Source organism: Micromys minutus, assembly GCF_963924665.1.
Source record: "Micromys minutus genome assembly, chromosome: 18".
Classification (NCBI taxonomy): Eukaryota; Metazoa; Chordata; class Mammalia; order Rodentia; family Muridae; genus Micromys; species Micromys minutus.
The window spans coordinates 23,881,899-23,895,705 of NC_137953.1; positions in this window are offsets into that span (position 1 = coordinate 23,881,899).

Genomic DNA, 13,807 nt, shown 5'->3' on the forward strand with positions numbered 1-13,807 from the left:
GATCTTCTTGTGTCTGTCTGAGGCCTGTTTGTGACCAACTATGTGGTCTATGTTTTGTATTGGAAAATTGAGTCCATTGATATTAAGGAATATTGTTTGTTGTTATCTGCTATTTTTATTGTTAGAGATATGTTTGTATGCTTTTCTTCTTTGGTGTTTGTTGCTAGAGGATTAGTTTATTTATTTAGATGCTTCCTAGTCATTCCATATTCCTCCACTGAGAAGTCTCTGTGTAGATCTGTGCCCCATTTTAATAGGATTTTTTAATTCTCTGGCATCTAACTTCTTGAGTTCTTTGTATATATTGGATATTAGACCTCTATCAGATGTGGGGTTAATAAAGATCTTTTCCCAATATGTTGGCTGCCATTTTGTTTTCTTGACAGTGTCCTTAGCCTTACAGAACTTTGCAATTTCATTAAATCCCATTTATCAATCCTTGGTCTTAGAGCACAAGCCAGTAGTGTTATGGTTCGGAAATTTTCCCCTGTGCTTATGTGTTCTAAGGTTGTCCCTACTTTCTCTTCTAATAGTTTCAGTGTACCTGGTTTAACGTGGAGATCTTTGATCCACTTGCACTTGAGCTTTGTACAAGGAGATAAGAAAGGGTCTATTTTCATTCTTCTGCATGCTGAGTGCCAGTTGAGCCAACATAATTTGTTGAAAAGGCTGTTCTTTTTCCATTGACTGTTTTCAGCTTCTTGGTCAAAAATCAGGTCACTGTATGAGATTCTGCTTCCATTGATGAGAGTGGAGTGTTAAAGTATCCCACTATTATTGTGTATGGTGCATTGCATGTTTTGAGCTCTAGTAGGGTTTCTTTATGAATATGGGTGCTCTTGTATTTGGAGCATATATGTTAAGGATTGAGAATTCCTCCTGATAAATTTTCCCTGTAATGAGTAAAAAGTGTCCTTCCTTATCTATTTTGATAACTTTTGGTTGAATATTTTATTTGATATTAGAATGGATACTCAAGCTTGTTTCTTGGGGCCATTTGCTTGGAAGGTCTTTTTTTCCAGCCCTTTACTCTGAGATAGTGACTGTCTTCATCTCTGAGATGAGTTTATTGTATGCAGCAAAAGGCTGAATTCTTTTTATGTATCCAGTCTGATAATGTATGTCTCTTTATTGGGGAATTGAATCCATTCATGTTAACAGATATTAAGGAATAGTGGTTGCTGTTTCCTGCTATTTTTTGCTTTTAGAGATACAATTATGTCTGTGTGTCTTTCTTCTTTTGTTTTTTTCGCTTAGTTATTTTCTTGCTTTTTTTAGGAAGTATTTTCCCTCCTTGTGTTTGGTTTTTCATCTATTATTCTTTGTAGGGCTAGATTTGTGGTTAGATATTGTGTAAATTTAGTTTTGTCTTGGAATATCTTGGTCTCTTCATCTATAGTTATTGAGAGTTTTGCTCGGTATAGTAGCCTGGGATGACATTTGTGTTCTCTTAGGGTCTGTATGACATCAGTTTAGGCTCTTCTAGCTTTCATGGTCTCAGTTGAGAAGTCGGGTGTGATTCTGATTGATCTGCCTTTATATGTTACATGACCTATTTCCCTTACTGCTTTTAGTATTCTTTGTTTTGAACACTTGGAGTTTTGATTATTATGTGTCAGAAAGAATTTATTTTATGGTCCAATCTATTTGGAGTTCTGTAGGCTTCTTTTATGCCCATGATGATCTCATTTTGTGAGAGCCTGGTTCTTATGTTGCCAGGTTGTCTTGGTTTCCTTTTTTTTTTAAACTACTGTATTTTACAAAACAAAGATAAATGTACAGATTTTAAACATTTTTTGCTTAAAATTATACATTTTTGTCAGTACTGTTTTTTCAGATATTAAAATAATTTTTACATAAAAATATGTGAATATATTTTTTAGTCAGTACTTGATTTTTTTCAAGGGCTTGACAGTATGCATTGAAAACCTAATAGTTACCATGAGCGTAAAGTACATGCAAAACAAAATGCAACATGGAAATAGTCAAAGTCTTCTTGTTTTGTAAATATATTTTTTTTTGTTTTCTTTATTTCTTGGACTTCATACAGTCTGTGAGTTGTTTCTGGGGGAGTGCAAGCCTCTGGGGTTAGCATTTTAATATCAGTGACTGCATATTATGTCTGTTCTTCTGTGACTGGGTTATCTCACTCAGGATGATATTCTCTAGATGCAGCCATTTTCTTAAGAATTTGGTTAAGTTTCTGGTGGCTGAGTAGTATTCCATTGTGTAAATGTACCACAATTTTTGTATCCATTCATCTTCTGAAGGACATCTGGGTTCTTTCCAGCTTCTGGCTATTATAAATAGAGCCGCTATGAACATTGTGGTGCATATATCTTTGTTGTGTATTAAAGTGTCTCTGGGGTATATGCCCAGAAGTGGAATAGCTAAGTCTTCAGGTAGTACTATATCCAATTTTCTGAGGTATCGCCAGACTGATTTCCAGAGTGGTTGTATGAGTTTGCAACACCACCAACAGTGGAGAAGTGTTCCTCTTTCTCTGCAGCCTCACCAGCATCTGCTATCATCTGATTTTTCGATCTTGGCCAATCTGACTGGTATGAAGTGGAATCTCAGGGCTGTTTTGATTTGAATTTCCCTAATGGATAAGGATTTCGAGCACTTCCTCTGATGTTTCTTGGCCATTCGGTGTTCCTCAACTGAAAAAGTTTTGTTTAGCTCTGTACCCCATTTTTAATAGGGTTATTTGATTCTCTGGTGTCTAGCTTTTTGCGTTCCTTGTATACCTTGGGTATTAGGCCTCTATCTGATGTGGTGTTGGTAAAGATCTTTTCCCATTCTGTTGGCTGCCATTTTGTTTTCTTGACGATGTCCTTAGCCTTACAGAAACTTTGCAATCTCTTTAAGTCCCATTTGTTAATCTTTGACCTTAGAGCTTGAGCCATTGGTGTTTTGTTCAGGAAATTTTCTCCTGTGCCTATGTGTTCTAAGGTTTTCCCTACTTTCTCATCTAATAGTTTCAGTGTATCTGGTTTAATGTGGAGATCTTTGATCCACTTACACTTGAGCTTTGTACAAGGAGATAAGAAAGGGTCTATATTCATTCTTTTGCATGCTGAGTGCCAGTTGGACCAGCACCATTTGTTGAATAGACTGTCCTTTTTCCATTGAATGTTGACTGTTCCTTTGTCAAAAATCAGGTGACCATATACATGAGGGCTCATTTCTGGATTTTCTAATCTATTCCATTGATCCACATGCCAATTTCTGTACCAGTACCATACAGTTTTCAGCACAATTGCCTTGTAATATAGCTTGAGGTCAGGGATAGTGATTCCCGCAGATGTTTTTTTGTTGTTGAGGATGGATTTCGCTATTCTAGGTCTTTTGTTATTCCAGATGAAATTGCACATTGATCTTTCCAGTTCCATGAAGAACTGGGTTGGAATTTAGATGGGGATTGCATTGAATCTGTAGATTGCTTTTGGTAGGATGGCCATTTTTAAGATGTTGATCTTTCCAATCCATGAGCATGGGAGATCTTTCCATTTTCTGAGATCCTCCTCAATTTCTTTCTTTAGAGGTTTGAAGTTCTTGTCGTACAGGTCTTTCACTTGCTTAGTTAGAGTCACACCAAGGCATTTCATAGTTTTTGTGACGATTGTGAAGGGTACCTTTTCCCTAATTTCTTTCTCCACTTGTTTGTCCTTTGAGAATAGGAAGGCTACTGATTTGTTCGAGTTAATTTTGTATCCAGCCACTTTGCTGAACTTGTTTATCAGCTGTAGAAGTTCTCTAGTGGAATTTTTGGGGTCACTCAAGTACACTATTATGTCATCAGCAAAGAGTGATGTTTTTAGCTCTTCCTTTCCGATTTGTATCCCCTTGATCTCCTTTTGTTGTCTAATTGCTCCAGCCAGGATTTCCAGTACTATGTTGAATACGTAGGGGGAGATTGGGCAGCCTTGTCGAATCACTGATTTTAGTGGGATTGCTTCAAGTTTCTCGCCATTAAGTTTGATGTTGGCTGTTGGTTTGCTGTATATTGCTTTTACTATGTTTAGGTATGGACCTTGGATTCTGTTCTTTCCAGGACTTTTAACATGAAGGGGTGTTGGATTTTGTGAAATGCTTTCTCAGCATCTAGTGAGATGACCATGTGATTTTGATCTTTGAGTTTGTTTATATGGTGGATTGCATTGATGGATTTCCTTATATTAAACCATCCCTGCATCTCAGGGATGAAGCCTACTTGGTCATAATGAATGATCGTTTTAATGTGTTCTTGGATTCGGTTTGCAAGGATTTTGTTGAATATTTTGGCATCAATGTTCATAAGTGAGATTGGTCTGAAGTTCTCTTTCCTTGTAGGGTCTTGTGTGGTTTTGGTACGAGGGTTATTGTAGCCTCAAAAAATGAGTTAGGTAGTATTCCATCTTATTCTATCTTTCGGAATAGTTTGGAGAGTATTGGTCTTATATCCCCAATAAATGTCTGATAAAATTCTGCACTGAACTCGTCTGGACCTGGGCTTTTTTGGTTGGGAGACTTTTGATGACTTCTATTTCTTTAGGTGTTATAGGGTTATTAAATGGTTTACTTGGTCCTGGTTTAACTTTGGGATCTTGTATCTGTCTAGGAATTCATTCATTTCCTCCAGATTTTCCAATTTTGTGGAGTATAAGTTTTTGTAGTAGGATCTGATGATTTCTTGAATTTCCTCAGTTTCATTTGTTATGTCCCCACTTTCCTTTCTGATGTTGTTAATTTGTATACTCTCTCTTTGCCCTCTAGTTAGTCTTGCTAGGGGTTTCTAAATCTTGTTGATTTTCTCAACGAACCAACTCTTGGTTTTGTTGATCCTTTCGATGGTTCTTTTTGATTCTATTTGGTCTATTTCTGCCCTAATTTTGATTATTTCTTGCCGTGTACTCTTTTCGGGTATATCTCCTTTATTCTGTTCTAGGGCTTTTAGCTGTGCTGTCAGATTGCTGATGTAAGCTCTTTCCAGTTTCTTTTTGAAAGCACTTAGTGCTATGAGTTTTCCTCTCAGTACTGCTTTCATTGCATCCCATAGGTTTGGGTATGTTGTTTTTTTCATTTTCGTTGAATTCTAGAAGATCCTTAATTTTTTTTTTTTATTTCTTCTTTGACCCTGCTATGGTTTAACAGAGCGTTGTTTAGTTTCCATGTGTATGTGGGCTTTTTGTTGTCTTTATTGTTGTTAAAGACCAGCTGTAGACCATGGTGATCTGAGAGGATGCATGGGAGTATTTCAATCTTCTTATATCGATTGAGGCTTGCTCTGTGTCCAATTATGTGGTCAATTTTCGAGAAGGTGCCATGGGGTGGTGAGAAGGTGTATTCTTTTGCTTTAGGGTAATATGTTCTGTATATATCTATTAATTCTAGTTGGTTCAAAGTCTCTGCTAGTTTTGCAGTGTCCTTGTTCAGTTTCTGTTTCCATGATCTGTCCATTGGTGGGAGTGGGGTATTAAAGTCTACCACTATTATTGTGTATGGTGAAATATATTCTTTGAGCTTTAGTAGGATTTCTTTTATGAATCTGGGTGCTTTTTTATTTGGAGCATATATGTTAAAGATTGAGAGTTTCTTTTGACCGTTTTCCCCGGTAATGAGTAAAAAGTGTCATTCCTTATCTTTTTTGATAACTTTCATTTGGAAATTTACTTTATTCGATATTAGAATATCCACTCCAGCTTTCTTCTTGGAGCTGTTTGCTTGGAAATTTTTTAACTCTGAGATAATGTCTGTCTTTGTCTCTCAGATGAGTTTCCTGTATGCATCAAAAGGCTGGATTTTGTTTATGTATCCAGTCTTAAAGCCTATGTCTCTTTATTGGGGAGTTGAGACCATTTATAGTTGTTTCTGTTTCCTGCCATTATTGCTTTTGTGGGTTGAGTTGTGTCTGTGTCTTTTTCTTCTTTTACTTTTCTTGTTAAGAGTTTTCTTGTTTTTCTAGGCTGTATTTTCCCTCATTGTATTGGGTTTTCCACCTATACTTCGTAGTAGTGCTGGGTTTGTGGTCAGATATTTTGTAAATTTTGATTTGTCTTGAATTATCTTCATCTCTCCATCGATGGTGATTGATAGTTTTGCTGGGTATAGCAGCCTGGTCTGGCACTTGTGTTCTCTTAGGGTGTGCATGATGTCTGTCCAGGCTCTTCTAGCTTTCATAGTCTCTGTTGAGAAATCGAGTGTAATTCTGATTGGCCTGCCTTTATATGTTACCTGACCTTTTTCCCCTTACTGCTTTTAGTATTATTTCTTTGCTTTGGGCACTTGGTGTTTTTACTATTATGTGTCAGGAGGTATTTCTTTTCTGGTCCAACCTATTTGGGGTTCTGAAGGCTTCTTTTATGCTCATGGTCATCTCATTCTTGAGGGTAGGGAAGTTTTCTTCTACGATTTTGTTGAAGATATTTACTGTGCCTTTTAGTTGATACTCTTCTCCCTCTTCTATTCCTATTATCCTTAGGTTCGGTCTTCTCCTTGTGTCCTGGATTTCCTGGACATTTTGGGTTAGGTGCTTTTTGTTTTTTGCGTCTTCTCTGGCTGTTTTGTCTATGTTTACAATGTTGTCTTCTGCCCCTGAGATTCTCTCTTCCATCTCTTGTAATCTATTGGAAATGCTTGCTTCTGTGATTCCTGATTTATTTTTTAGGTGTTCTACCTCTAGGGTTATCTCTTTTTGTGTTTTCTTTATTGTGTCAATTTTCGTTTTAAATTCCCTCTTCCATTCCTTCATTTCTTTGTTTCTGTTTTTTTCTAGTTCTTTGAGTTCTTTGAGTGTTTTTCTTGTTTCCTCTTTAAAAGCTTCTGAATCGTTTTGCTTTTACTCCTGTTCTTGTTTAAGTATCTCTATCAGCATCTTGAGGTATGATTTCAGGTCTGTGTCTTCCTTTTCTGGAGTGATTGGATTTCCGAAGTTTCCTGTTATGGGAGAGCTCGGTTCTGGTGTTGCCAGGTTGTCTTGGTTTCCTTGGGATATACTCTTTCACTTTCCTCTTGCTATTTTGTTGTTAGTAATATGTTATTGCCTTTCTCTTGTATCTGGTCTGTGTCCCTGGATCTCTACTGGTCCAGGTGGCAGATGGGTCGAGCCCAGTTCTATGTCTCAGAGTCGCCGGGTGGGAACAGAAGTTTTAAAGTTCTATTCCTGGTCGCTGGATCAGATGGGTGGGGCAGGGCAAGGCAGGGGGTGCACTTTCAGTTTGCACTCCGCAGAGATCTCTCTGCTCCCTGGCAGCTCAGGTCTCCCACCCACCAGTTGCTCAGCCTCTATGAGCTGCTGTTCCGGGTGGCAGATGGGCCAGGCTCAGCTCTGCGTCCTGAAGTCGCCTCCGGGTGGGAACAGAAGTTCCTAAGATCTGTTCCCTGTCACTGGAACAGATCTAATCCTAACCCTAACCCTAACCCTAACCCTAACCCTAACCCTAACCCTAACCCTAACCCTAACCCTAACCCTAACCCTAACCCTAACCCTAACCCTAACCCCTCCTTGGGTCACAGTTGTGCATTTTCCATGTTCTCTGCCTAGCCCTCTTCATGCCTTGGTTACTCACAGCGCAGTATCACCAGGCATGTGTTTCTGTATTTTTTTTAGTGTGTATTTATGCACTTCTCTAAGATCTCTTTCATCATTATGAAGTATGATTTTAAGTCTAAATCTTGTTTTTCTGTTGAGTTGGGATATCCACTATTTGTAGTGGTGGGAGAACTGTGTTTTGATGCTGCCAGGTTGTCTTGGTTTCTGTTTCATAGATTCTTGTGCTTGCCTCTTGCCATCTTGTTATAGGTGATGCTAGGTGATCTTCTTGTCTCTTACTGGAGCTATTCTCTCTTGTTAGTCTATGGAACCATGGTTGCCAGAGGAATATTATTTGTGGGTGTTCTTTCCTCAGGGTAGGTTGTATATTACGATGGCAGAGCCCAGTCCTCCCAGTACTGCTGCCTGCACCAAAAGAGTTCTGTGAGGCCTACCGCAGGGTAGAACTTGGGCAGAAGAAGTTGACCCACTGTTCCACTTAGGATGAACAGTGCTCCTGCAGCTCTTTGGAGCTCCCAGGTACCTGAGGGCAGGTGGGCCGCCAGGCCTGGGGAAACTGCGGTAGTTCATATGTATGCATTTGTATTCAAGGAACTGAACATAAGGTAATATGGGAGGATTCCTTGAGGTTGAAGGTAGGAATGAGAATAGCAGCGAGACTTTGGCAAAAGTGAAGTTACAGGTGTGAAAACACAACACACCATGGAGAACAGAACACCAAACATGAACAGTAAGTAGAATGGCCAGAACTAAAACACATGTTTTAAAGTTATTCAAAAGCAAAAAAGTATTTATTTAATGGCCTTAATCCTCCAGTAAAAGGATAGAAGAAAGTACTCCAATGGAACCAGGAATGCAGCAGATGCCATTATCCTAACGTGTCAAAATAAACTTTGAACTAAAACTAATCAGAAATTGGATTTTTTATTCTAATCAAGGGAACATTTGACCAATAAGTCATTCCCATTATTAAAAACAGTATTTATCAAATTTAGGACACATAGTGTCTATAAAAGAAAATGTACAATAAATGTATATAAAACACAGATTAACATCAATCCATTAACAGTAGTTGATTTCAATACCCAAGATGAGGTGTGGCCTAGGCTTGTAATATTTTTATATGAGAATTAGGATACTTACCTTTCACCAGGAAGTTGAGTACGTGGGAAGTCTTGGGTGAACTTTCTTCTCTCTCTCTCTCTCTCTCTCTCTCTCTCTCTCTCTCTCTCTCTCTCTCTCTCTCTCTTCCTCTGTCTCTCTCCCTCTGTCTCCCTCCCTCCCTCCCTCTCTCCCTATCTCCATCCTTTCCTCTTTCTCTCTTACCACCACAGACACTATGTCTTTCACTGTTTTTCTGTATTTATTTTTCTATATTATTTCATGGTTTGCAGCAGGAAACAGGGAAGAAGCTGGAGTAAAGATAAAGAGAGCTGCCATGACCTAGGGCCAAGCAAATCTGGCCCAGAAGGCTCCATAATTGGAGCTAAGTCAAGCCCAATGAAATATTGTAAGTGATAATGTCAGTTATGGATAGGAGGTAGACTCTAATAACGTGGAGGGTAGGCAGTTGCATAGCTACTCTGATATAAAATATAAGGGCAGTGTGTGTGTGTGTGTGTGTGTGTGTGTGTGTGTGTGTGTGTGTGTGTGTGTTTCATCTTGGAACATAAATGGTTTAAAGTCAGAAGAAAGCCTGAGCCAGAATTTTTTAGAAAATATTTTTTACTACAGGCCAGTATAGAAAACAGATGGAGAATTCCATGGTGGCTCTTTATTTTATGAAGAATGAGAGGTGACTATGATTAACTCATCGAGGAAGTGCCTACAATTGCAATTGATAACCAGATGGGATTCATCTTCTTGAGCCTATTTATATAGCCCCTGATACATATAAGCAGATAGTGACCTCACATATGATTTCTAAGAATATATGTTCATAATCTCTACCAAGAACAATTTTGTTTTCATTTGGCAATTCCAAGAGTAATTTTATCTCAAACTACATCAATTTTCTCTCATTATATTATAAATTCATTCAAAGAGATATTGATCCTCTTGTTCATCCTGAAGATGTCAGGCTAATTTACTATATAGATGAGAGTATGATGTTTCTAAAGATGAGTAGAAAGTAACAGCTTTGGGGACTTGTTGAAAATCACATGCACATTAGAGATAGAAACACAATTATAAACAAAATTCAAGGACTTTTAAAATGATTTTATTGGTTTATTTTATTCATTTACATTTCAAGTAGTATCTCCATTTACAGTTTTTCCTCTACTAACAACCTGTCACATTCCCTTTCCTCTTGTTTCCTCCTTCATCCCACAGCATTTCCTTATGCTGTGGCACTCAACCTTCACAAGTGAAGGTCATCACCCACTGAGGCCAGATAAGGCCATCATCTGCTACATATGCAGCTGGAGCAATGGGTCTCTTCATGTGTTTTCTTTCCATGGTGGTTTTTTCCTTGTGCACTCTAGGAAGTCTCGTTGGTTGATATTTTTGCTTTTCCTTTGAGGTTGCAAACCACTTCAGCTCTTTCCTTCTTTCCTTTTCTTCATTGGGGTCCTTGTGCTCAGTCAGATTGTTGGCTGCAAGCATCTGCATCTGTACAGATAAGGCTCTGGAAGAGCCTCTCATGAGACAGCTATCTCAGGCTCCTGTCAAAACTGCAAAGCTTCTGTACAGCAAAGGACACTGCAAATATAACAAAAGGCAGTCTGTAGATTTGGAAATGATCTACATATGACAGAAAGCAAATTACCAAAATATTCAAGAAACTTTAGAAATTAGACATCAACAACCCACCAACAATAACCTAACTAAAATAATGGAGTATTGAGCTATATAGAATTCTCAAAAATGATTGACAAGCAGATATGGAAATGTGCAACATCCTTAGTTGTCTGGGAAATGCAAATTAAATAACTCTCAAGCACTATTTTTTGTTTAAATTATTTTTATTTACATTCTAGTTGGTTCCCCTCTCAGTCTTCACTCCTAAAGTTCTTCATTCTATTCCTCTTCCCTCTTGCCTCCAAGAGTCTGCTCTCCCACTAACAGACCTCCCTCTTCTCTGGATTTAAGGATCTGAAGAATTCAGCACATCTTCTATGAGGCCAGATGAAGGAGATCTCTTCTCAGGGCCTGGGACATGCTCCTGGTTAGTGGCTCTGTCTCTTGGAACTCCTTGGGGTTTGGGTTAGTTGAAACTGCTGGTCTTCTTATGGGGTTGCTCTTGCTTTTTAAATTTATTCAATTCTTCCCCTAATTCACCCAAAGGGCTCCCCAACTTCTGTCCAATAATTGAATGTAAGTATCTGCTTCTCTTTCACTCAGCTTTTTCACTCTATGAGAACAGCCACATAGGCTCCCATCTGTAAGCTCATGATAGCACAGTAGTGTCAGACCTTGGTTCTTGCCCACCCCCAAGAGATGTATCTGAATTTGGGCCAGTCATTGGACCTCCTTTCTTTCAGTCTCTTCTCCGTTTTTATACCTGCAGTTCTTATTTATATATTTATTTGTTTGATTGTTTTATTTTATTGGATATTTTATTTATTTATATCAGTTTCTCAGTTTCATCCCTGCAAATAATCTATCCCATCTCCCCTCTTCCCTGCTTCTATGCAGGTGCTCCCACTTCCACCTTGTTAGGATCTATAACAGGACATGCCAATAACTAGCAGGTGATAATTCTGAGATGGCATGCCTCAGATTCTTATATAATGACTGGGTTGCCCTCATTCATCAAGGAAGTAAGTGATTAATTTTTGGAAAGATTCCTGCTATTAATATGCTTTTCATGTTATTATTAAATATATGTAATAATTATTAAGTAATAGAATACCCCTTTGGAGCAGATATCTGGAGATCTATGAAGATGTCTTGTAGTGATGTTGTATAGACAAATAAATGACTTCTTAAGTCTTAATGATGAACCTATTAAAATTCCTAAAATTATATCAATGTTTCTTAAGTTCTTTTATAGTAGTACTGCTATTAGGTCCCTCTGAGATAGTCAAAACTGCAATGAGAATTCTGCAGTCTTCCAGGTGTCACTAGTTAATGGGTCTTAGATAGAAACCAGACTTTCTCTTACTTAGAGCACATTTCAATAGGTTGTAAAACAATTAACCAAAGGTCATAAAAAGGGAACTAAGAATATATTGTAGGCACCAGGACAGAGGGTAAAATATTGACTGATTTTATCTATACAAAACCTCAATAATGATTTAGTTATGGTTTTAAACCTACAGAGCTGTGATCTGTGACAAATATTTAGCCAGAAAATTACTCCTAATGGACATGCTTGTAAACATTCTCTCTTGTAAATTTCTATTTCAATTTATCACTTGATTTTTTGTGTGAACTTGTGATGAATATAGTAACATGTGATCATGTGTTCTGAAAGAGGTGTAAGTATCAAGAAAAAGAGATGGGAGGGAGATTGAAAAAACTTTTTCCTTAGTAGAATTTTTCCCTTACTAAAAATTTTTTTTCTTTCCTCACTTGGAAGAATGTTTGCCTTTCCAGGCTTAGGATGTTTTTGCTATGTCCCTTAAAATAGCTCTCCTAGGAAATGTTCTACAACTTAGTAATAAACATTATAATCATTGTTATAAGTGTCCTTGTTTCTTCCTGGGACTTCAGACTAGCAGGCTGAAAGTTAGAGCCCTGCAGATACTGCAGAAATAGAACAAAGGCCTCATTACTCAATACTCTGCTGTTGGGTTACATATGTCAGTCCCCTAAACTAGCAGCCTATTACCACCAGAAAGAGCAAGAAACTTTGTAGGACATTTTAGAAGTTATCATCAGCATTTCAGCACATTTAGAGAGCTAGAAATTCCTGAGATCCTCAGATTTTAAAGCTATCATGAGAATCCTACTTTGTGCATTCTACCTCTGCCCTCTCTAAGCAGGGAGGCTCCTGGCAGAGGAGTTCAAAGTGAAATATATCATCACCAAATGAAGCTCCCAGTTCTGTGACTTGCTTACATTTAATTAAGATATTTTCAAAAGAAGTTACATGGGAAACTCCACACAACACAGTAAATTGTCAAGGCGATTGTTTGCTCTCCACAAAGCAATGCTAAAACCATATACCCGAGGATATCAGTTACAAAACTCATTGAACATGGAGAAATGGAGGTTGTTAAGTATAGGGGTGCTTCACTTTAACTGTTCAGAGTTCATGATATTCAACAGTACCATGCATAGTACAAGGAGATAAACTTAGACACCAACCTACTTATAAAAAACTCTGAACATATATTAGTGACTGACCAGCAAGATATGATTGTGCAACAGTGATAAAAAGTCTTTGAACTAACCAACAAATATCTGGTTTAATTTAAATCATGCACTACATAGTATGTGGCCATTTCTAAAACTGCTTGAATAGTCAAGAATCTAAGACTAGATAAGCCAGGGCCAAGGACAAAATCAAATACTGGTGTTCTTGTAAATGAATGTAGCTATAAAATGTTCTTAATGACACTATACTGGAATCATAGATCTGAGTCTTGGTAAATCATGATCACAGAAGCTTCCTCACTCAGCAGATTGTAAGAACTACAGAAACCTCCAGCAGGTAAATATGTAGAGAGTGAGAGACCTTGAGAAACTCAGTTCTGTATTGGATGTCTCCGTTAAATTCTTTTGCTCAGGGCTTTGAGAACTCTCTGGGAGTGGTGGTAAGCACAAAACACAGTAGACAGAGGATGCCATGGAAATTAAGCCTTCAAAACCCAGCACAATGATTACATACAAGCCAAGAGACTGTGGCAGCATGCACAGGGACAGGACAGATTGCACCTTAGAGTGTTCTCAGGTGGAAGTTATACCAGACATCTGTTACTCAACAACTATCTTCCTTGGTAACCAGTTGAAATTGTGATGTTCATTTCCTCAAGGGGTTTCTGACATGGGGAAATAAATCAGTCTGTACTGCAGAAGATGATCACACACACACACACACACACACACACACACACACACACACACCACCCCAAACACACACAACTTAAGGTTTTGCACTCCTTTTTTTTTACTTTAGTTCATAGTTTATTGATCTTCATTTTTTATTAAATTGAATAACTTTATTTTAAGAAACAAAGAAAAATGTACAGATTTTAAGCATTTTTGCATAAAAGTATGCAAATACATTATTGTCAGTACTTGATTTTTTTAAATGGTTTGATACTGTGCATTAAAATCTTACTAGTTACAATGAGCATAAAGTATATGTAAAACAAGGTGTAA